Genomic DNA, 22,789 nt, shown 5'->3' on the forward strand with positions numbered 1-22,789 from the left:
TAGGTTACTGTAGACTAGAACAATATGACATATAGGTTACTGTAGACTAGAACAATATGACATATAGGTTACTGTAGACTCTAGAACAATATGACATAGGTTACTGTAGACTAGAACAATATGACATATATGTTACTGTAGACTAGAACAATATGACATATATGTTACTGTAGACTCTAGAACAATATGACATATAGGTTACTGTAGACTAGAACAATATGACATATAGGTTACTGTAGACTCTAGAACAATATGACATATAGGTTACTGTAGACTCTAGAACAATATGACATATATGTTACTAGACTCTAGAACAATATGACATATAGGTTACTGTAGACTAGAACAATATGACATATAGGTTACTGTAGACTCTAGAACAATATGACATATAGGTTACTGTAGACTAGAACAATATGACATATAGGTTACTGTAGACTCTAGAACAATATGACATATAGGTTACTGTAGACTAGAACAATATGACATATAGGTTACTGTAGACTCTAGAACAATATGACATATAGGTTACTGTAGACTAGAACAATATGACATATAGGTTACTGTAGACTCTAGAACAATATGACATATAGGTTACTGTAGACTAGAACAATATGACATATAGGTTACTGTAGACTAGAACAATATGACATATAGGTTACTGTAGACTCTAGAACAATATGACATATAGGTTACTGTAGACTAGAACAATATGACATATAGGTTACTGTAGACTCTAGAACAATATGACATATAGGTTACTGTAGACTAGAACAATATGACATATAGGTTACTGTAGACTCTAGAACAATATGACATATAGGTTACTGTAGACTGTAGAACAAAATGACATATAGGTTACTGTAGACTCTAGAACAATATGACATATAGGTTACTGTAGACTGTAGAACAAAATGACATATAGGTTACTGTAGACTCTAGAACAATATGACATATAGGTTACTGTAGACTAGAACAATATGACATATAGGTTACTGTAGACTCTAGAACAATATGACATATAGGTTACTGTAGACTAGAACAATATGACATATAGGTTACTGTAGACTAGAACAATATGACATATAGGTTACTGTAGACTAGAACAATATGACATATAGGTTACTGTAGACTAGAACAATATGACATATAGGTTACTGTAGACTAGAACAATATGACATATAGGTTACTGTAGACTAGAACAATATGACATATAGGTGTGCCATTTCAAACAAAAGCTAAACAAAACAATTTGATTGAACTTGATTGAGTTAAATTTGATCATTTATGTTGATGATATTCATAGCTCAGTTTTATTTGAGTGAATGTAAGAGTCACAAAAGACTTCAAGTCACTCATCGACATTCTGATAAGTCAAGATTCTGAACTGGCCTCTCTCATGCTCATAGGAGGAACAGTCAAGATCCAGCAGGCCATCTTATCTCACCTGCCACATGTGACCCCAACACAATGCACATCTAGAGAAAGAACCTCCTTACAGTGCCACTACTCAACCTATGTTAATATGCCACAGAGGAAAATACGAGGACAGGTTTTGTTATTGAAGATGGTTGGGTATCTAGGTCTGTTTGTATTAGTGTATATGTGTGGGTGTGTGTATCAGTGTGTGCGTGTGTGCGTGTGTGTAAGGATTAACTAGAGATCAGGAGTGTGTGTGAGTGGTGTGGGCATTAGCCACAGTATGGGGCTCTATAGGGGCCAGTCCCAGCCCCCCTGCACCCCTGTGTCTGTTACCCCTGTGTCCTGTCCAGGGGCGAGGTGATTACCTCCGTGTGAAAAGGCCAGACTGAATTACCGGAGAGGTGGCTCAACGTGGCGTGCGTATCTCTGGAATTAAGCCATGCGTGACGTGACTGCACTCCCCTTTAAAACATGCAAGAGAGAGCTAGAGCCAGCGGGATCTCAAGGCGGCTTTGGAAATCAGTGAAAAGAATCAATTAGTGTAAATACATCAGGAGCAGCCATGCATGAATCACATGACATATCTTAGCATTTCAGCCAGCCTGGGCCTCCTGGACTACCATCACGGGGGCTATTGCTATCTATTGTGTGATTGTGGAGGTGGTAGATATGGAGGGTGTCCTAACTAATATCCCTAATATATAGGCAAGTGTATGTCATTAAATTACACTTTTTACGATGAATTGTTGCTCCCTCTTTTGTTGAACAACTAATATCAAAGAGTGTCAGATGAGATGTCTTGTATCTGGCACCAAATAGCACATTAGTTGTATGGTGGATGTTTTCAGGCTGTTTTTCAATCATAGGAGTAAAATGACCCCCCCCCCCTCCCCCCTTTCAACACAAACCCATCTTTCTGAGAAACGGAAGTCGTTGAATGAGCCAATCACATTTGTCTTCCTTGTAAAAAAGAAAATCATTGTTTGCTTATAATTTGATGTGGTCATACAATGTTTGTATTAATAACATTGTTTAGTTTATTTTGTTTACATCAATATTTTGATGCCTGTACAATAGATTATAATTTGTCATTGATTGTCTATAGTCCCAAAATGTTTTCAAAAGACACAACATAACATTACTGAGAATAGGATTCAGTTCAGTGTCTTTTGAAAAAATTTCAGAACATTAAGAGCCTAAAAAACATTGAGGAAAGAGGAAATGTTGTTGTCATATTTTAGCCTACCCCAAATCTCACCAATATTGCCTGAATATAGCTGTTCAGTACATCACATAACCTGCCGTGACCCCAATCAGCCCAAAAGCCTTTCTTTAGCTTTATATCAAGAGTAACATCCCTAATCTGATGTCCACCAAAATAACACATCACAATAACATCATCCCATAACATCATCCCACCGCCTCTGCCTAAATCTTTTTCCCATGTTGCTCCTGAGTGGACAAGCAATGTTTATTACTGTCAAACAAGGCAGGGACAAGGTTTAGGATCCCCCTGTAGACACGGTCTGAAGACCAAACCACTGTTTTCACATCCATTCCCAATGTCTACACGCTGTAAACCCACGCTGGTATCAGACGGAAACCTTTGTTAACACTTGTTTACAGGTGGTTCCTCTTGATTAGATAGCTGGTCAAAATATTGATCGTTACACATTTCGGACATTGTCTGTATGTATACAGGACACAGGACAGCAACCGTGAAAGTGGCGACGAGGATAGGATTCTCTCTCTGGATGGAAGAGAGGAACGGGAACAGGCCCTGTCTAATACTGTATGTGCCCACAGAATTATGCCACCAAATACACACGCACGCACGCACGCACACACACACACGCACATACACACACAGGCCTCTGTGTTCTCACTCCTCTGTTCAGTTTGAGGGGCATTAGCTGATCGTTCATTATTAGCTCCCGTCTGTCAAACGAAACAATGAATGGACTGCTCAGAATTGATGACTATATAGAAGTGCATATGAGCAAAAAGCCTTCCATTTAGTGCCCTACCTCTCTGTATAAAAGGTGACAGACATGATGGATATGACACTATACACCAGATTTATCTTGGAAATTGAATAATTACCCAGTGGATGCATGGCTGGTGGTCTGCATTAATACTGATAGCTAACAGGACACCCGCCCACCCACCCACACTACAGCCAGGATATGCATAAAGGGAGATGGGGGGTCAGATGGTGTGACGATGGTGATGGTTAAATCCCAAAGGCCTTATAGCAGTGCATTGGAAATCTTCACTAACTATGGGAAAATAGATTTTCCTGGTTCAAGGTTAAGACACTAGCCTAATATTATGCACTCTGACTATGTCACCTCCATCGGGGATAAAGAAGCTCATAGCAAGGTGACCCCAGAGCACCCAATGGTGACTAATACTCCTGTAGAGAGAAGCCAGGGGTTAGCAGGTGCCAGGCCATTTACACCCAGACCAACACGAGTTCACATTATGGATCAATAGGGGAAATTACACATCCCTCCACCTTTCTTCTTTGTCCCATTCCTTCAAAATCTAGTGAGGAAACACATCCTGGTAATGTAGAAATAATGTCGATGTTCTAATCGACTCCCTAGGTTTTACATAGTGAAGTCGATACATCAACGTAGAGCCATGTAAATGCTCCACTGTTTCAATAGAATGATTTTCCATTACAAGTTATCAGTTGAGTTGTTCTGCTCTGTCTGGAAACAGAACAAACAGCTCTACTATGCACTGAGCCTTTATAATTGACTGTGTGTTTCCCAGACATCAAAACAATCAGAATGTGTCGGCTTTGGGCCGCTCTGTCTCTCTCTCTCTTCATCATATCAGCCTAACTTCGGATAGGCTTTGTTTTCTCTCTCTTCTCTTCCTCTCCCTCTCTCTCCTCGGGGATGAAGCAATCCTTCAGTGGTGTCATGGAGGGTGTTTTGTAAAACACAAAGGAGAATCATCTCCTCTCTGAGGTATATTTTATTTTACAGGTATCAGTCATCCTGCTGTCAATCATGCCCAACAGATTTCACACGCCACTGCCACCTCTGCTCCACAGTCGCAACTCACACACACACATATTCACACACACACACACACACTCTGCATCTCACCTCCCCTTCCTGATTGTATTTATATATACACCCGCCAGTCTGTTCCACAGTGGACTGACTGCATCCAATTCCACAGCAACTCAAACATTTCATGCAAGTACATGCACAGGCCATCAGAGGAAGGAAACCATCGACTAATAAACAGTAGGAAGCCATTTGAGGATGGTGGGACTGTGGGATTGTGGTTGTTGTTCCAGCTCGCAAGACTACAGATCCACTCACAATGATTAGTTACTGTGTTGTGATGTGAAGCAGGACTGTGGATGAACTCACTCCACTACAGTGACGAAACAAGAGAGAGAGGGGGAGTGAGAGGTACAACACTGAGTAATGCAAACAGTAGTTTTTAAATTTTATTTTTGTACCTTTATTTAACTAGGCAAGTCAGTTCAAATCAAATCAAACCAAATTGATTTATATATCCCTTCATACATCAGCTGATATCTCAAAGTGCTGTATAGAAACCCAGCCTAAAACCCCAAACAGCAAGCAATGCAGGTGTAGAAGCACGGTGGCTAGAAAAAACTCCCTAGAAAGGCCAAAACCTAGAAAGAAACCTAGAGAGGAACCAGGCTACGAGGGGTGGCCAGTCCTCTTCTGGCTGTGCCGGGTGGAGATTATAACAGAACATGGCCAAGATATTCAAATGTTCATAAATGACCAGCATGGTCAAATAATAATAATCACAGGCAGAACAGTTGAAACTGGAGCAGCAGCACGGCCAGGTGTACTGGGGACAGCAAGGAGTCATCATGCCAGGTAGTCCTGAGGCATGGTCCTAGGGCTCAGGTCCTCCAAGAGAGAGAAAGAAAGAGAGAATTAGAAAGAGCATATTTAAATTCACACGGGACACCGGATAAGACAGGAGAAGTACTCCAGATATAACAAACTGACCCTAGCCCCCCGACACATAAACTACTGCAGCATAAATACTGGAGGCTGAGAAAGGAGGGGTCAGGAGACACTGTGGCCCCATCCGATGATACCCCAGGACAGGGCCAAACAGGAAGGATATAACCCCACCCACTTTGCCAAAGCACAGCCCCCACACCACTAGAGGGATACCTTCAACCACCAACTTACCATCCTGAGACAAGGCCGAGTATAGCCCACAAAGATCTCCGCCACGGCACAACCCAAGGGGGGGTCCCAACCCAGACAGGAAGATCACATCAGTGACTCAACCCACTCAAGTGACGCACCCCTCCTAGGGACGGCATGAAAGAGCACCAGTAAGCCAGTGACTCAGCCCCTATAATAGGGTTAGAGGCAGAGAATCCCAGTGGAAAGAGGGGAACTGGCCAGGCAGAGACAGCAAGGGCGATTCGTTGCTTCAGATCCTTTCCGTTCATCTTCACACTCCTGGGCCAGACTACACTCAATCATATTACCCACTGAAGAGATGAGTCTTCAGTAAAGACTTAAAGGTTGAGACCGAGTTTGCGTCATTCACATGGGTAGGCAGACCATTCCATAAAAATTGAGCTCTATAGGAGAAAGCCCTGCCTCCAGCTGTTTGCTTAGAAATTCTAGGGACAATTAGGAGGCCTGCGTCTTGTGACCGTAGCGTATGTGTAGGTATGTACGGCAGGACCAAATCAGAGAGATCGGTAGGAGAAAGCCCATGTAATGCTTTGTAGGTTAGCAGTAAAACCTTGAAATCAGCCCTTGCCTTGACAGGAAGCCAGTGTAGGGAGGCTAGCACTGGAGTAATATGATCAAATTTTTGGGTTCTAGTCAGGATTCTAGCAGCCGTATTTAGCACTAACTGAAGTTTATTTAGTGCTTTATCCGGGTAGCCGGAAAGTAGAGCATTGCAGTAGTCTAACCTAGAAATAACAAAAGCATTTATTAATTTTTCTGCATCATTTTTGGACACAAAGTTTCTGATTTTTGCAATGTTACGTAGATGGAAAAAAGCTGTCCTTGAAACAGTCTTGATATGTTCGTCAAAAGAGAGATCAGGGTCCAGAGTAACGCCGAGGTCCTTCACAGTTTTATTTGAGACGACTGTACAACCATCAAAATTAATTGTCAGATTCAACAGAAGATCTCTTTGTTTCTTGGGACGAACAAACATCTCTGTTTTGTCCGAGTTTAAAAGTAGAAAGTTTGCAGCCATCCACTTCCTTATGTCTGAAACACAGGCTTCTAGCGAGGGCAATTTTGGGGCTTCAGCATGTTTCATTGAAATGTACAGCTGTGTGTCATCTGCATAGCAGTGAAAGTTAACATTATATTTTCGAATGACATCCCCAAGAGGTCAAATATATAGTGAAAACAATAGTGTTAACAGTTAAGAACAAATTATTATTTTCAATGACAGCCTAGGAACAGTGGGTTAACTACCTTGTTCACCTCAGGGATTTGATCTTGCAACCTTACCGTTACGAGTCCAACAGTCTAACCACTAGATACCCTGACGCCCCAGTATGAGTGTAATCACACCTCAATGAAAGCCACTCCATGGTTAAACTAATTTCAGTCAATAGCTTCACTAATTCTTCATACATTTATGTGTTACCATTCGACCGGCAGTTGTTCAAAGATATATGAAAAAGCACAAATCCACCTTGCCTCCGGGAGACATGTTTGACAAATAGTACCCAACCAAATGATAGTCTCAACACTGATGGAAAGAGGTTTCAACCACATGCCTGAACTGAACCCATCTGCCTGGTTGATGATGATTCCCATTCATTCCTGTTCTAGTGATACGGGTGCTGTGTCAGTGTCTTTGATCAGCTGGATGGAGACAATAGTAGCTGTCCCCAGCCTGTGGTACTGGGTTTACCTGCTGCTAAGCCAGGTATCACAGCCTGCTGGGGGACGACATAGCACCTTAAAGCAGCTTTAGCCCACCTCCCTCTGGATCGGCCTTCAGCTGACATGATTCATGTGGGCCGGGACGTGGATTGGAGAGAGTCCCTACTGTGGAGGAACGTCGTCTTTCATGTCTCTGAGGAGTGTTTATGAGGATATGGGTACGTGAGGACGGTGTTCCATTCCTTTAAGCACTGATACTGAAACGACCTCAGGCTGGGTTAAGGCTTGATCCCTTCTCTGACGAGGAGGAGAAATCTACCTCTGGATGAATCCCCTTGTAGTACAGTTAATTCCCATAAGAACATGGCGCGTGAGGAAGCCTCATCTTGGTAAAAGAAAGGAATATGAGAGCAGATGAATATTACGAACAGTAATATTCCTGGCAGCAGCATCTGCATGCACCAGGGATTACAGGGCTCCCGGGTGATTACCGGCGGGGGAAGAGGGGTTACAAGTCCACACAACTTTTCATCTTCGTCCAGGGCACAGAGCACACACACATAGACATACAGGCACACACACGCATACACACACACACCATATGCTCAGTATAGCAATGACATGACATACTTCCGTTACTGGATCACAGTACACAAATAGTCTTGACACAGGGTGGAACACAGTACATACACTGTGTATCTACTGTCAGCTGATTGCATGTTCTAGCGATGTTATATGTTCCCATGATGAATAGAGTTGTTAGAGCACATTTTGTATGGATAGCAGACTGCATTAGCAGTAAATAAATAATGCAGTGTGTGAGCTTGAAAAGCATCCAACAATAATCTACTAACTACATTAAAACATGTTTCCATTCAGCACATCAATTTATATATTGTTTCTGTATTTTCCTGTAAGTGTGAGCACAGGAACTTTCAAAGGTACAAGGGTTAGCAAAGCCAAACTCCCATAGGACAGAGTGAGTGGAGCCCCTCAGGGCTGTGTGTCCGGCCCACTGATGATGTGGCGATCAGGTTCCAGTGAGGCTGAGGCCTGTGTGGTGTGTGAGGGGCCTGCCAGGGCCAGTCTGAGCCCCAGTTCTCTGTAAGCTCTCTTTATCCCCCCTGCCATCGGGCAGGCAGACGCCGGCCACGCGTGCAAAGCAAGCCCAGGAAATCGCAGCCAGGAGATGTCTTACGACCGATAGAACTCAGCAATTTCCTTGGCACCTTTCGCGTGAGGAATAACACACAAGTCTAGTCTGTGACCAATAAGCAGGCCTAATGAAGGCCAGGCGGGGGCAGAATAGGGGGCGACGCAGGGCTCAAACAGGCCTCTCATGTCTGAGAGGATCCTGAGGAAACTACCCTGACATTCTACTCTAGCTGCTGGCTGTAGTGTGAAAGAAAAGAAACAACACTGTTTCCATTTAGAGACTAAAGCCAAGAATCACAGGGTAGACATATTTGCTGGGAGAAAAACAGTGGGACGTTTCCCGTCTTCAGACTCAACTGTTGGCTTTGTAGTATGCCGCGGGGTGCCTGGATTTTGGACCAGAGGAAGGAAGGAGAGGGGGTGCAGGGCGACACTGCTGTGCTCCCCCATGTGGCGTCTAAACGTGTGTCTGCACCTCCTAATCTGGAGGTTCAAAGAAACCTCTGATAGAAGGGGGTACCAACCTACAATCTCTCCTCAGCTGCCAGCTGACTGCTTCCGATACTCACCCACCAGTCATCAATTAGGAACCTGACGGCCACCATCCATCCACGCACAAACAACACACACACACACACACACACACTACCCGACTGACGGACCTAGCGTGTGGAAAATACATACCTTTACTGAAGCTGGAAATCTGATATAGAAGGCTATACACTGGGGCCCACTCACAGAGCTTATAGCGGGAATAGACCTTCTACTTTCACATGTACAGTACTACTTTCACATGTCAGACCTACACTCAGCTACTTTTTTGCAGATGTGAAAACATATTGCAACAAAGTGTGACTGTTATAAGAATCAATGATTGATCACAGGATATATTGCAAAGAGAAAAACACATTTGTTAGTTAATACTTGAAAAAACAGAAGAGGAGAGGCTATACAATCATGCAGAAGCAGTTGGAAATGAATACGTTTCTCATTCTGCATACATTTCCAAAGGTAGCAATGAAGTGCAGTAATGTTCCATGAGAGGAACTCACATGAATAAATATCATTCCGCTCTTTCATTTTTCTTTTCTAATTCAACCAGTCTTAACACACGACACATTCCCCCACAAAGGCACTAAACGCTCTGTTGAAGAATGTGATTGGAAGGCGGGCGGGCCGGGTCATTGGTGTAATGGTCGCCTAGGTGATTATACCCCACAAATTGCTCTTTGCTATTAGAATAAGATTTCGTGCAGATGGTGACAACGTGCTCCGTCTCTGAAATTAAAGGGCAGCAGTAATCTTAACACCCCTCTCCTAAATATAATTTAAAGCGTTGTAGCGAGGAAACATCCCAATTCATAATCCCTGAAATATATCATTATTGGGATAATGCGAGTGGATGAATTACTTTGCATACACTAGCCGTCTGGAAGGCTGACCCTGGCTGGCAACAATTCCATACGACACTTATCCAGAGCCATATGAATTCATTTTCATTTTCCTGCAATGGCTGTCCTAATCAGCATGCCTTATTGTGACAGAGGGTTCATTATTGCTGTTCAGATTTCCTGGGTGCTACAGGAGCCTATGGGTGCTGTTCAGATCGCTGGACCTGGGAGTTAGAGGAGCCAATGGGTGCTGTTCAGATCACTGGGCCTGGGAGTTAGAGGAGCCTATGGGTGCTGTTCAGATCGCTGGGCCTGGGAGTTAGAGGAGCCTATGGGTGCTGTTCAGATCGCTGGGCCTGGGAGTTAGAGGAGCCTATGGGTGCTGTTCAGATTGCTGGGCCTGGGAGTTAGAGGAGCCTATGGGTGCTGTTCAGATCGCTGGGCCTGGGAGTTAGAGGAGCCTATGGGTGCTGTTCAGATCGCTGGGCCTGTGAGTTAGAGGAGCCTATGGGTGCTGTTCAGACCGCTGGGCCTGGGAGTTAAAACTTTCCTGTAATGCAGGAAATGTCAAACGTGTACTGTATTTGTCATTTATAAAGGCTTTTGAAGTTTGTAAATTACACTTAAAAAAAAAAATTTCCCTTATGAAAAAATGTCAACCCCTAAAAAAATGTCCATTAAATTTAATCCACATAATAATTCATATTTCCTGTTGCTGCAGGATTATTTTCCTGCTATAGCAAACTGGCTCAAATGAAGACCCAACATGGGCACTTTACTGTATGTTGTAACACACCAGACAGAAAGTAGGGTATGAGTAAAGGTTGACAGGATGAGGAACTGGGGGATTATAGTCTGAATAGCATCCCATCTGTAACCCAAACCAAACATAAGGTCAAAATAATCATCTGCCTGTATCTAAATCCTCACTCAGAACCTAATTGTGACAGGAACATGCGACCCATGGGGCCAGAGAATCACTGCTTTACGGAGACTGACATCTATGGGTTCCAGGCAGTTTCACAGCACTTTTAAAAAACAGATGGGAACTGCAGATAGGTGACATAAATGCATAAACAGGCCTGGTGCCTGTCGTAAATCAATACAGGCTTCTATTTGCATCACTTTGATCATGTTAAGGCAGAAGCAGGAGATTAAGAAACACAAGCTCTGCCTGACAGGCCGATCGTTTACATTAACATTAACACCAGTAGCAATCTGTCTGTACCTCCATCTACACGTCCTGTCTAACACTAGGGGAGATGCCTTAGGGAAGACCAGACAAGTGTAGAACATCAGTGAATTGCAGAGTGCAAATGTACTGTAAGACTGCGGACATACAGTAACAAACATACTGTACCTGTAGTTAGTGTTGTTTGCTGTTAGGTGAGTGTGCACATTGTGCACAACCTGTGTCAAGTAAACCTCAAATCATACATAACCTGACCTGACCAATTTCATCATCTAGTCGTCTTGAGTAGTACTATTATCAAACAGGTTACACATTTAACCAGAGAAAAGAGATCAGAATTAATACTTCCATTTCCTGGGAAAATTATAATCAGGGTATTGTAGAATTTGGGTCAACAGAGGCAATGTAGAATGGTGACCTCTGCACTTTCCTCTCTCAAACCCAAAAGGCCTCAATATCCCCCCTCTCTCAGACCCCTCCTCACCCCTCCCTTCCCCATTCTCACCCCCTCCCTGTAATCCTTTCAAGGATTGGTCCTCTTAAATGATTAAGCGACTCTGATCTGAGGAAACAGACTGCAATTTCATACGTCAGTGATATTCACAATGCTGTAGGAAATACCAGGGCATATTGTCCACCCCCACCTATCCACCGTTGTTCACAACACACACTACACACACACACACACACACACACACACAAACACACATCGTAATCACCAAAGCGGGTCTAACAATGTTTTTGGTGAGGGAAATCACGGTCCCTGATATATTACAGAGATATAAAAAATTATGTGTAGGATTACGTCCTGATACCAGCTCTTACTTCCTCCTATTGGTATAATAAAAACACCTGCCTCCAGTCCTGACCCAATAGGATCAGAGGATTCATCTTGGTAAGACTAAATACATACAGATGGTCAGACAGGAGAAATTAGAAAAATATGCAATATGAATACATTTGCCTTGTGTATTATGAAATATGAATACATTTGCCTTGTGTAATATGAAATATGATTAATCTATGGGAGAGACTACAGCCTGATGTATTGGTGTACTTAGCAAAGAGACAAAGTTCATTTCTTTATAGGCCAAATGTTCCTGCCAAGACCTGGGAATAATAATGATTCTTCTGGGAATATCATATAAATGACAGTTAGGCCGTCTATCCGGGTTGCATATTAATGCTGCTGGGGTTAGCACAGAGCACTGATTCATTTCATTCCCTGTCACATTCCCATATTAAAGATAAAATACACTCTGTCTAACATGCGACTGCCTGTCATGTGCCTTTAGTTATTTTACATAGAAATAAAATGTTCATACCCCAACTAAGAAACATGCACTGAAAACTAGAGGATAACAGACCTGCTACACAAACTCACTACACAAACCTAATACACATACCCACTACACAAACCTACTACACAAACCCACAGCACAAACCCACTACACAAACCTAATACACTAACCCACTAACACAAACCTACTACACAAACCCATCTTTATTATATAGATATAGAGTTCATTCTTGACATCCTTATATTTGGGTATCTCAACACCAGTGGGGGCTGCTGAGGGGAGGACGGCTCATAATAATGGATGGAACGGAGCCAATGGAAAGGCATCATGCCATGTGTTTGATACCATTTCACCAATCCCTCTCCAGCCATTACCACGAGCCCGTCCTCCCCAATTAAGGTGCCACCAACCTCCTGTGCTCAACACAAGGCTATGATCCCAGTGCTTTACAAACCCCCAAACCTGTCACCCATCAGACACAACTTCTGCTGTTACCTGGAGAGAGAGAGGTGATACAGTAATCTAGAGCAACACAACCTCCGCTCTCCAATGGCCTGTGGGCCTCCACTTCCTGACACAGGTCTTTTCCAATATCCCGTAAACTAACATCCCTGGTGGGTGGGCGGGTGGGTGTAGAAAGGAAAGAGAGGTGGCGTGCTTAGTTAGAGGGGGCCTACGGGCCACAGACTGACAGGCCTATACAACAGGACCGAAGATCCTAGATCACAGGCTGCAGAAATAGGAGGAGGCATGGGCTTCCATGACCAGAACACTGGCTCATACATGGAACCACCTCCGGGCCGCCGCCTGCTAACACGCATCACAACACAATGCTGTTTTCATAACCTACCATGCAGGCCAGGCCAGGGTAGAGTCTCTGTGGTGACAACATCCATTAGCATGCCTCTGCAGTCTGAAGACCTGCACGATGAGTAATAGTGTCTTCATATCTGGATCAACAAAGCCACTAGTTTAAGGCTATGTGACTAAAAGTGAATCAGTGATATAAGGTGGCGCAGTGGTCTAAGGTACTGCATCTCAGTGCAAGAGGTATCACTGCAGTGCCTGGTTTGAATCCAGGCTGCATCACATCCAGCGGTGATTGGTCCAGTTGGTTCAGTGTCGTCCGGGGTAGGCCGTCATTGTAAATAAGAATTTGTTCTTAACTGACTTGCCTAGTAAAATAAATGTTTAAAAAAATAATATATATATATACTGTATTTCATGGAAATTACAACCGGCTACACTCAAAGTCAATCTTAAATGAATCATTCTTTATTACTATCAGTGCACTGGAGAGGTTCCAACCAACTCAATGCGCCATAGTACACATGTCAATCAGGAGCTCTGCTGTGGCAGTCCCAGCAGTTGTCTTATACTATATACGGCAATACACAGACAAGTTATATTTGCATGATTTAGCATAATTAATTCATCATTACCGTTTTGTTTCATTCATGTGGCAGACCAATACCTCACAAGGATTCTTCTCTCTAAGCCGAGACCTTGAAACTGAGATATCTTTTGTTCTCAAAACAAAGGTCTGGGCGTACTGCCAAATTGCAGCTACTGATAGTGAGGATTCGTTCAGTCAGTCACTTGCATGAACATAGAAAACGGTTATTAGAAAAGCACATGAATAGAACACAGAAATGAGTTAATAGAAAAGCACAAACATTAGAAATGTCCAGCACAGGCGACTTCTTTACCAGCGTGTGATTCTGAGAGGGGCTTGAAAACAGCTGCACAATGACTGGGGTCTGTGGACAGTGTGGGCCAAAGAGGAACTGATGTAGCCAGTCTGATGTGTTTCTGTTTCTTGGGAAGGCTATAAAGGTTACATACATGGTGGAAAAGCAACGGTAATCCAACTCTCCTGGACTAACAAGGGTAACACGGGGTCAAAGTGGAATAAATAAGTGACAGGTTTATTGAATCATGCTTCCTCATTTTCAGAGGTGATTCTCTGGGTGTTATTGACAGGGAATAGGAAATTCACTTCTGTCTGGAATTTGTGACAGAGGGTACAAAACCACAACAATGCCATATTGAGCTTTAAAGCTATTACGTTTTTCCTGGAAGCCGGACCAATAAGGTGACTGAGGGACATTTGTTTGAAGCAGTTCGGGTTGTGAGAGAGATTTAAGTTTAAAATAAAACATGTCAAAACTCATATCGAGGCCAGCTGTTGAAATGTGCTGTTTGATGTAAAGCGGGTAGATACACATCAAATCAAATCAAATTCTATCTGCAAGCTCAAAGCAGATTAAACCTGCTTACCTGGGTGTATTACACATTCTCTGAATTAAGAGCCGAGCCTGAGGGACAAGCTGCTGGAGACCTCATAGTAGACTAGAGAGAGGCAGACAGGCTATACTCAATGATGAGGTCATCTCAGCCACTAAGCACACACAGACACAAACAGTGTCACACACATCACAATCACACACACTGTGTCGCACACACAGTGTCACACACACACGTCACACTCCCATACACAAAAAACAACACATTATTAAGACGACAGACTAGGGTTGGAATACATTAGTGCCAGGAAGGTGATGATACGAGCCCCCTGGAAAGAAGGAGAGAAGGGAGAATGGATTAGAGAGACGCTCCACCACCTCATGTTCAAAGAGGGATTTGTGTTCTCCTAGCCTGGGCCTTGGCATCTGCTCTCCCTCTCCCCAGAGACAAGGTAATGGGGCCTGGGAACATGTCCTTCTAAAGTGCCTATACATACCCTCCATTAAGAGTCAGTCATCAGGTAGTTACTATTCTACCATCATTTTCTTGTTCTCATGAGATTTACTATAGGTCAATCCTAACAACTGGAGCGCATTTACTAAAATAAGGAATCTCACGTGTTCTTTTTTCACAAAGCACTTATGAAAAATGTAAATCTTTCGGAAGAAGGAAGGAAGCTAAATTACTAGCTTGGGATGAGAAATAGGACTCTGGAAAATACATTATTGCTCTTTAAAACAAAACGTGATATGCTCTTTAAATCATACACAAGCCACGGGTAAAGAAATTAAGACCATTGATTGACTACATGTCATTTCTACTCATCATGATAATATCCTTAACAAACAGTAATCACTAGAAACACAATTGTCCCTGTCCCCATCTGACATGTACAAACAGCACCAGGAGCTAATCTGCAGCAGAGCTCTTAGAACTGTCAGACTGAATGCTTTCACTCACTTACATCATATTTCATTCACATCCCTCACCATCGGGGCAGGTACATCCAAACCTGAACATGACTTATCAAGGCTATTCATTTTCTTCTGTGACGGCCAAATCAGAACAACCACTGACAAAGTAATCCCCCTACTGTCAACCTGCCAGCTTGTGCATAGCAAGCAGGGGAGTGAGGCTTTCATTCCATAAATACCACTTTGAATATTTTACAATTACTAAAAGCAATTCAAGGTAAGCATTCATATTTCATTTCCATGTCCGAGTATGTACCTCTCTGAGATATCTTTCGAGAGTAATTTGTCTGAGACGTGAAAAAGGCATCAATATTTGAATATCTCTAAAACATATACATACAGGCCCAACGGTGCCATCATTGCCTAGTGGTGCTGATTCTTTTACAAACTGATGGTTTAGCTGTCTTCTATTGAGATGACAAAATGATATATGTACTACTTCACATTAAAAACTCTGATGCCTAATCTAAATCCCTGTTGTCTGACAGTCATGGAGGTTAAGGAAGAAAACAAATAAATGAGAGAGAGAGAATAAAGCCCAAAGACTGGGTTCTGATGCCTTGCTCTCTCTTAGTCATTTCTATGATGTGTATTTGCGAGGCCCCACCACAGAGTGGTGCAGCAGGAGTATGAGGATCTCTGCCTTGTAGTGACGCAGGGCCCGGGGTCGGCCTCATGTCCTATAAACACAATTCAAATCATTTACATGCTGCACTCATCAAAGCCACCTCTTCCTCCCTCATCTCCATAGAGATTCACTGCTGATCTGAGCTCCAATTGCATCTCGGAGCGCCGCCACCGCTGCTAACCTTTGCAACTGCCCAAAATGTTATACATTTTTCAAATACAGCTGTTGACCTATTATTGAGATGGAGAGGAGCCACGGGAGACGAGACGCAAGTCTCTTCCTCTCAGCGCTATAATGGAAAGCGTTACTGCATCAGTGTTTACACGGCAACACTAAAAGAGAAACAGAATGGAGGGGAAAAGCATTAAATACAACCATTCTGTTCATGTTGCTCTCTGGGCCAGGCTCTCAGATTTCACATACAACACGTCAGTCAGTCAAAACTGAGCGAGTAAAGCTGTGATTCATTGCATTTCAACTAACTTTGGTAGTTTGCAAGCATCCAAGAGGAGCAGACCTGGGTTCAAATACTATTTGAAATATTTCAAACAAGTGAAATATTAATAAAAGTGTATTATATAAAAGTGCCAGATGGGAAGGGTTTACACTTTTGAGACTATTCTATTGGTTAATTACGACAGGCAAGTCTACCAAGTACATATTAAGGATTTTAAATGTTTTTAAATAATATTTGAACCCAGGTGTGGAGAGGAGCAGTGACACAATATGGAACAATAATGACCCAGTAGTGCTGAAGTGTCTTAGCGTGCTTATAAATTAAATATGTCCAAGATAATGGATGTATGTTCTATAATTCATCATCACAATGTTTCAAACTGAGTGATATAATATGTGTCATACTATTCGCTAACACAGTGCTTAGCCAAATTAAAATAAATTAATTGGTCAGGGATAAGATGTTGGGTTTTGTTTACTCAGCAACCATTGCTTAATCATTTCAAACAACCAATCCTACCAGACTGATTATCAACCTCTCTGCGTCAGTCTTAATTGCTCTCAACATAACAACTACAATTCCATTCCACCACATCGACTTGAATACTAAGGCATGCAAGGAGGGACATGGCTTTTCCAGTTCCAGTCTGTTTCACTCAAAGCTGTGTGTGCCACTCCATCCTCCTAAGTTCTACTACTACCAGAACCGCTCTACAACTTTGAGTGAGAGGAGAGGGTGGAAGTGTATGTAGAGGAACTGTGACTTTTACCAGGTTGGACATTTAGAGAATCATGAAGAGGTTTGGTGATTCATCAGGCTTCTAAGAACAGCCAGAGGACCAAAGGAAGGTGTGTTGGTGTGTGTGTGTGTGTGTCTTCTGTTGGACTGGGGTCAATCAGTAGTACTTGAGCAGACCAAGGACCACTGGAGAGGCTTGATACAGTAGAAGAAACTCTTCATGTCCAGTCTGTCCCATTCCCATCCCTTGTCACATCCAGTGATTTATATACAGTGCCTTGCAAGAGTATTCACCCCCTTGGCATTTTTCCTATTTTGTTGCATTACAACCTGTAATTTAAATATATTTTTTATTTGGATATCATGTAATGGACATACACAAAATAGTCCAAATTTGTGAAGTGAAATGAAAAAACGTACTTGTTCCAAAAAAGTCACAAAAAAAAAAAAACTGAAAAGTGGTGGGTACATATGTATTCACCCCTTTGCTATGAAGCCCCTAAATAAGATCTGGTGCAACCAATTACCTTCAGAAGTCACATAATTAGTCAAATAAAGTCTATATGTGTGCAATCTAAGTGTCACATGTTCTCAGTATATATACACCTGTTCTGAAAGGCCCCAGAGTCTGCAACACCACTAAGCAAGCGGCACCATGAAGACCAAGGAGCTCTCCAAACAGGTCAGGGACAAAGTTGTGGAGAAGTACAGATCAGGGTTGGGTTATAAATAATATCAGAAACTTTGAACATCCCACAGAGCACCATTAAATCTATTATTATAAAATGTAAAGAATATGGCACCACAACAAAACTGCCAAGAGAGGCCCGCCCACCAAAACTCACGGACCAGGCAAGGAGGGCATTAATCAGAGAGGCAACAAAGAGACCAAAGATAATCCTGAAGGAGCTGCAAAGCGCCCAAAATAGAACTTTTTGGTAAAAACTCAACTTGTCGTGTTTGGAGGAAAAAGAATGCTGAGTTGCATCCAAAGAACACCATACCTACTGTGAAGCATGGGGGTGGAAATATCATGCTTTGGGGCTGTTTTCTGCAAAGGGACCAGGACGACTGATCCGTGTAAAGGAAAGAATGAATGGGGCCATGTATCGTGAGATTTTGAGTGAAAATCTCCTTCCATCAGCAAGGGCATTGAAGATGAAACGTGGCTGGGTCTTTCAGCATGACAATGATCCCAAACACACCGCCCCACTGCTACTACTCGCTGTTTTATCTATGCATGGTCACTTTACCCCTACCTACTTGTACAATTTACCTTGACTAAGCTGTAACCCTGTATATAGCCTTGTTATTGATATTTGATTTACTTACTTTTCATTTTATTTTGTACTTTAGGTTTTTTAGTAAATATTTGAACTCTATTTCTTGAACTGCATTGTTGGTTAATGGCTTGTAAGTAAGCATTTCATGGTAAGGGTGTTTGGTACATGTGACAAATACAATTTGATTTGAGTAAGCATATTGCACACAAACTGAACATCTTCCCTATGTAAAGAAAATAAAATCTGTTAGTCATTAAATCAAATATATGTGGGATGTTTATGATTATATTTAGGCCCTGTGCTATGTATGAAGTTATATACTGTAAATTATAGAAGTACTATTCGGCATATTCTATTACAATCAGGTTTGTTTCCCTTTAAAAGTCAACCATCAGGATGACATAAAATACAAAGGAGGAGATCAACACATGCAGACATTTGCAATCAAAACAACAAGAACAACACACACACACGCACGCACACACGCACACACACACACACATGGAGGAGCGAGAACTTGAGAGTCGCTGCCTTCAATCTAAAGGAGCTGTGGCAGTAAACAAACAGAGAATAAAAGAAACAATTTACATGCAAATCAAAGTTTATCATCTCAATCTCTTTATGCCCGTATCCCCTGCAAATGTGCATTCATATGCACAAAGGCATTCACTTAGCTGTTACCCAAGTTTACACGCCTCAGCATTTTCTATTTGGAAAAGGCAGGGTGCATGTACATTTAATGGGCATCCCTCTCTATTTGTCAGAGCTGTGAGAAATCTGTGTGTGTGTGTGTGTGTGTGTGTGTTTGGGTGCATGAGTCTGTGTGTGTGTGTGTGCACCTGCGTCAGTGCGTGCGTGTGTGTCCCACTCCCTGCGTGTCAGTCTGCGCAGATGGCTGCATGTATCAGTGCATGAAATGAAGCCCTGCTCTGCAGTGACAGGCCCAGGATATTGTAGGCAAATGGATGTTACATTTACTCTGCTTCAGCCACAAACAGGCCTATGCTATGAAAAATTAACTGTACTCTTGGCTAAAAGCACAGGAAATTGGTTTATGAGATAAGCCACAGAAATCCTATTTGCTAGCTCCAGTATATCCGCCTGTCTGTCTGTCAGATCTCTGGGTAAAGTCCTTTGGCTTCCTCTATTAAGGAGTCAGTTCACAGTTATACTGTCAGGGGTAATCCACGGTGATAGGAGAAACAAAGAGATGTCAAATGGAGTTAGGATATCTCTTAGAGATCCTGAGCCTATGTGATGTGGCTGGCCTAGCGTTGCTCTATGTGAGCTACTGATGAGAAAGAGATGCATGGCTTTGTTCAGCCACTAGAGGGAAATGATACAAATCCACAACCCTTTAATGATGAAGCTGCCTCACCACAATCCTTCACATCAAGCTGCCTCATCAAACAGGACAGGCTCCTGCTACTATGAGCTGCCCTGGCTTGTGGAAGGCTACTTAATATATATCTGTTCTAGAGTATAACAACAGCTCATGGATATGATGTTAAAGGGACTGCATTCAGCTTGATGATATGGGCCAAGATTGCCATTGGTTCAATACAGCAGCATACTGTATGGAAACAGAGGTAGCAAACATGAGTCAAGAAACACCTATGTCTTTAAACAAAACACATTTTCTAAGTGAGATAATGACAACAAGCCAAAGTCTATGTTGCCTTGTGTGGTGCCCAATTAAATAGTTCACCATGATTTTCCTGACTAGACTTCTTTCGGTACATAATGTATTTACACCACATGACCACCAGATGTCAGCCTTTCACCTCATATTGCATCACACAGAGTTTAGCATAATCTGGCCCAGTCTGAGAGGACCTCCATGTATGCAATGTTGAATGAGTTACATTTTATGACTTTTTTGGTGGGTCCCTTGGTCTACTACAATTTAAATAAATACAATAAATACAAATACAATTTAAGTAAAGTCCTAATGAAAGGAAAAGATCAAAGCAGAAGCTGCTCAATGTCTGTTGTTTAGCCATTCGACACATTCAACAAACCGCCATTATGTTGTATAGGCTGCTATACTCTACCAACCCTGTCATACTGAGCAGCCTATGAACATAGGCCTATTATTGGGCCAATGGGTCCTAGTACCATCTTCATTAGAATTTGACTGAAATTGGGTTTGTGGGTCAAGATTGCGATTTTTGGGAGGACAAAATTGACCAATACCGATATATCTGCCAATTACAGCAGGAAATTAAAAAGTGCCGTTGTTCCACACTGAGTTCTCTTAAATTGCCATCCCAAAGCGCAATTGTCCAAGAAATAGGTTTAAAATGTTGATTTCTTACACAGTGACAATAATGACACATCATGAGAATGATAAGCATGAGACTAACATTTTTTGAATATCGGTTATCGATGGGATTGTCACACGATATCGATATATCAGCTCTAATCTCCATGACAACACTAGAGATGATGTAATGTCACCATCGTGGTTGAATTATGAAATTGCCTTCGTTTTGCCATAGACTACTTATTTTCCAAGATTATCATTTGTTTTCCATAATACATTTTCCAAGAGGCACATTTTGGAATAAAAAGACAGTCCCACAAGATCAGCACAGAGGCTGTGTGAAGAGATTAAGGGATGATTTACTTTGCATCCATTGGTTGGCATTGGCACCACTGTTCACCATCAGAGTCCGAACAGCAAACGGTCCAATTGTAAACTCTCAGAAGCTGGGGAAGAAATACCACAATAAAGTGCATTCCATGACATGTTCACATGGAACTAGTGCTTGATATAGCTGGTGATTGATGTAGCCTAGTCCATGAGAGCAACATTACTATTCTTATCATGATTTGGAGCTATACATCATTTTTTTGTTAACATCACATTTTTTTAAAATAGTATTTTGGGTTATGGTTATATAGTATTAGGAGACAGTCTAAGCTTGCTAAGGTACATTCTTAGAAAAAGGGTTCCCAAAGGGTTCTTCAGCTGACCCATAGGAGAACACTTTTTTTCAGGTAGGACCCTTTTTGGTTCCATGTAGAACTCTCTCTGGAAAGAGTTTTACATGGAACTCAAAGGGGTTCTACCTGGAACCAAAAAGGGTTCCTCGAAGGGTCCTGCTATGGGGACAGCTGAATAACTCTTAGTTTCAAGATAGCATCTTTTCTTCTATGAATGAAGTAGTAAGCCACACCTAGGTCTAGGATACTAAATGTACTGTTCCTTGCAGCAACAGGTGTCAGGTAAACATGTTTGCTCACGCCTTTTGTAGGCATTTTGCTAACATAATCAGAAAGGTCTTAAGAGGGGCGCTGCTCACCTTGTAGCCAGGACAGAACAGGTGAACTCTCAACTTCAGGGCCTGGTGAGAGAGCAACTTTGCTGAACTCATGTTCCAACTTTTTCTGTGGTTTTAACATTTTGTTAAACTTAACTATTTCTAGCGATATTAGGCTACTACACACGTTACCATTTCGTTCACTGTTAAAGTGGTTGTTTTGATTCCTTGCCGCAACATTTGTCTCTTTCCTTAATTCATGTCATTATCTGGTGTTTGGTCCTCTGAGTGGATGAATGCGGTGTATAGGAGCTCAAACATTTTCTAACACTTCCGCTTCGAACACACCGACATAGTCATTGCATTTTGGTACACCAGAATTAAGTTAAAGCTGCGTTTGCCTTGCAGCGTGTTGGATGTATTGAACATATGCGGTCAAACTATATGTACAGCGGCTTGACAGAAATGGTAGCAGAAGTATAATGTTGAACTTTTGTTGAATACATATCCAGATGATGCTGCGTACTATTTTGCGCAAATCCCTGTCGGTGTGATCCAAGCGTCACAAGACATTCCCTGTAGTCCCGCGGCGGATGGCCTCTGTTCGCCTGCAGCCTAGAAAGGCGCGCTCTTTCCCGCGTTGAGTTATTTTATGCTATGACATAGACCTTGGATACAACTGTGTTCATTGCAATTTATTCTGAATTTTCCCTATCTGTTTGGTTTCATTGTTAATCTATCTACTATTTATGCTGGATTCGTGCCTTCATTGTACCCGCTTCAATGTATGCGCAAATACAACATTGTAGGCCTAGCCTACAATGCAAAGAAAACAGACCACAGAGGC

At 42.3% G+C, this 22,789-nt stretch overlaps 1 long non-coding RNA gene across 1 annotated transcript; it reads right to left on the reverse strand.

Moving 5' to 3' along the window:
- Positions 1-4,907: 4,907 nt before the first annotated feature.
- On the reverse strand, positions 4,908-22,787 carry LOC135565612 (uncharacterized). Its single transcript, XR_010461739.1, has 3 exons — positions 21,985-22,787; positions 21,306-21,388; positions 4,908-5,336 (listed from the first exon to the last, which is right to left on the reverse strand). It is a non-coding gene; the product is annotated as an uncharacterized LOC135565612 (long non-coding RNA).
- Positions 22,788-22,789: the final 2 nt, after the last annotated feature.

Source organism: Oncorhynchus nerka, linkage group LG28, assembly GCF_034236695.1.
Source record: "Oncorhynchus nerka isolate Pitt River linkage group LG28, Oner_Uvic_2.0, whole genome shotgun sequence".
In the NCBI taxonomy this organism is placed as follows: Eukaryota; Metazoa; Chordata; class Actinopteri; order Salmoniformes; family Salmonidae; genus Oncorhynchus; species Oncorhynchus nerka.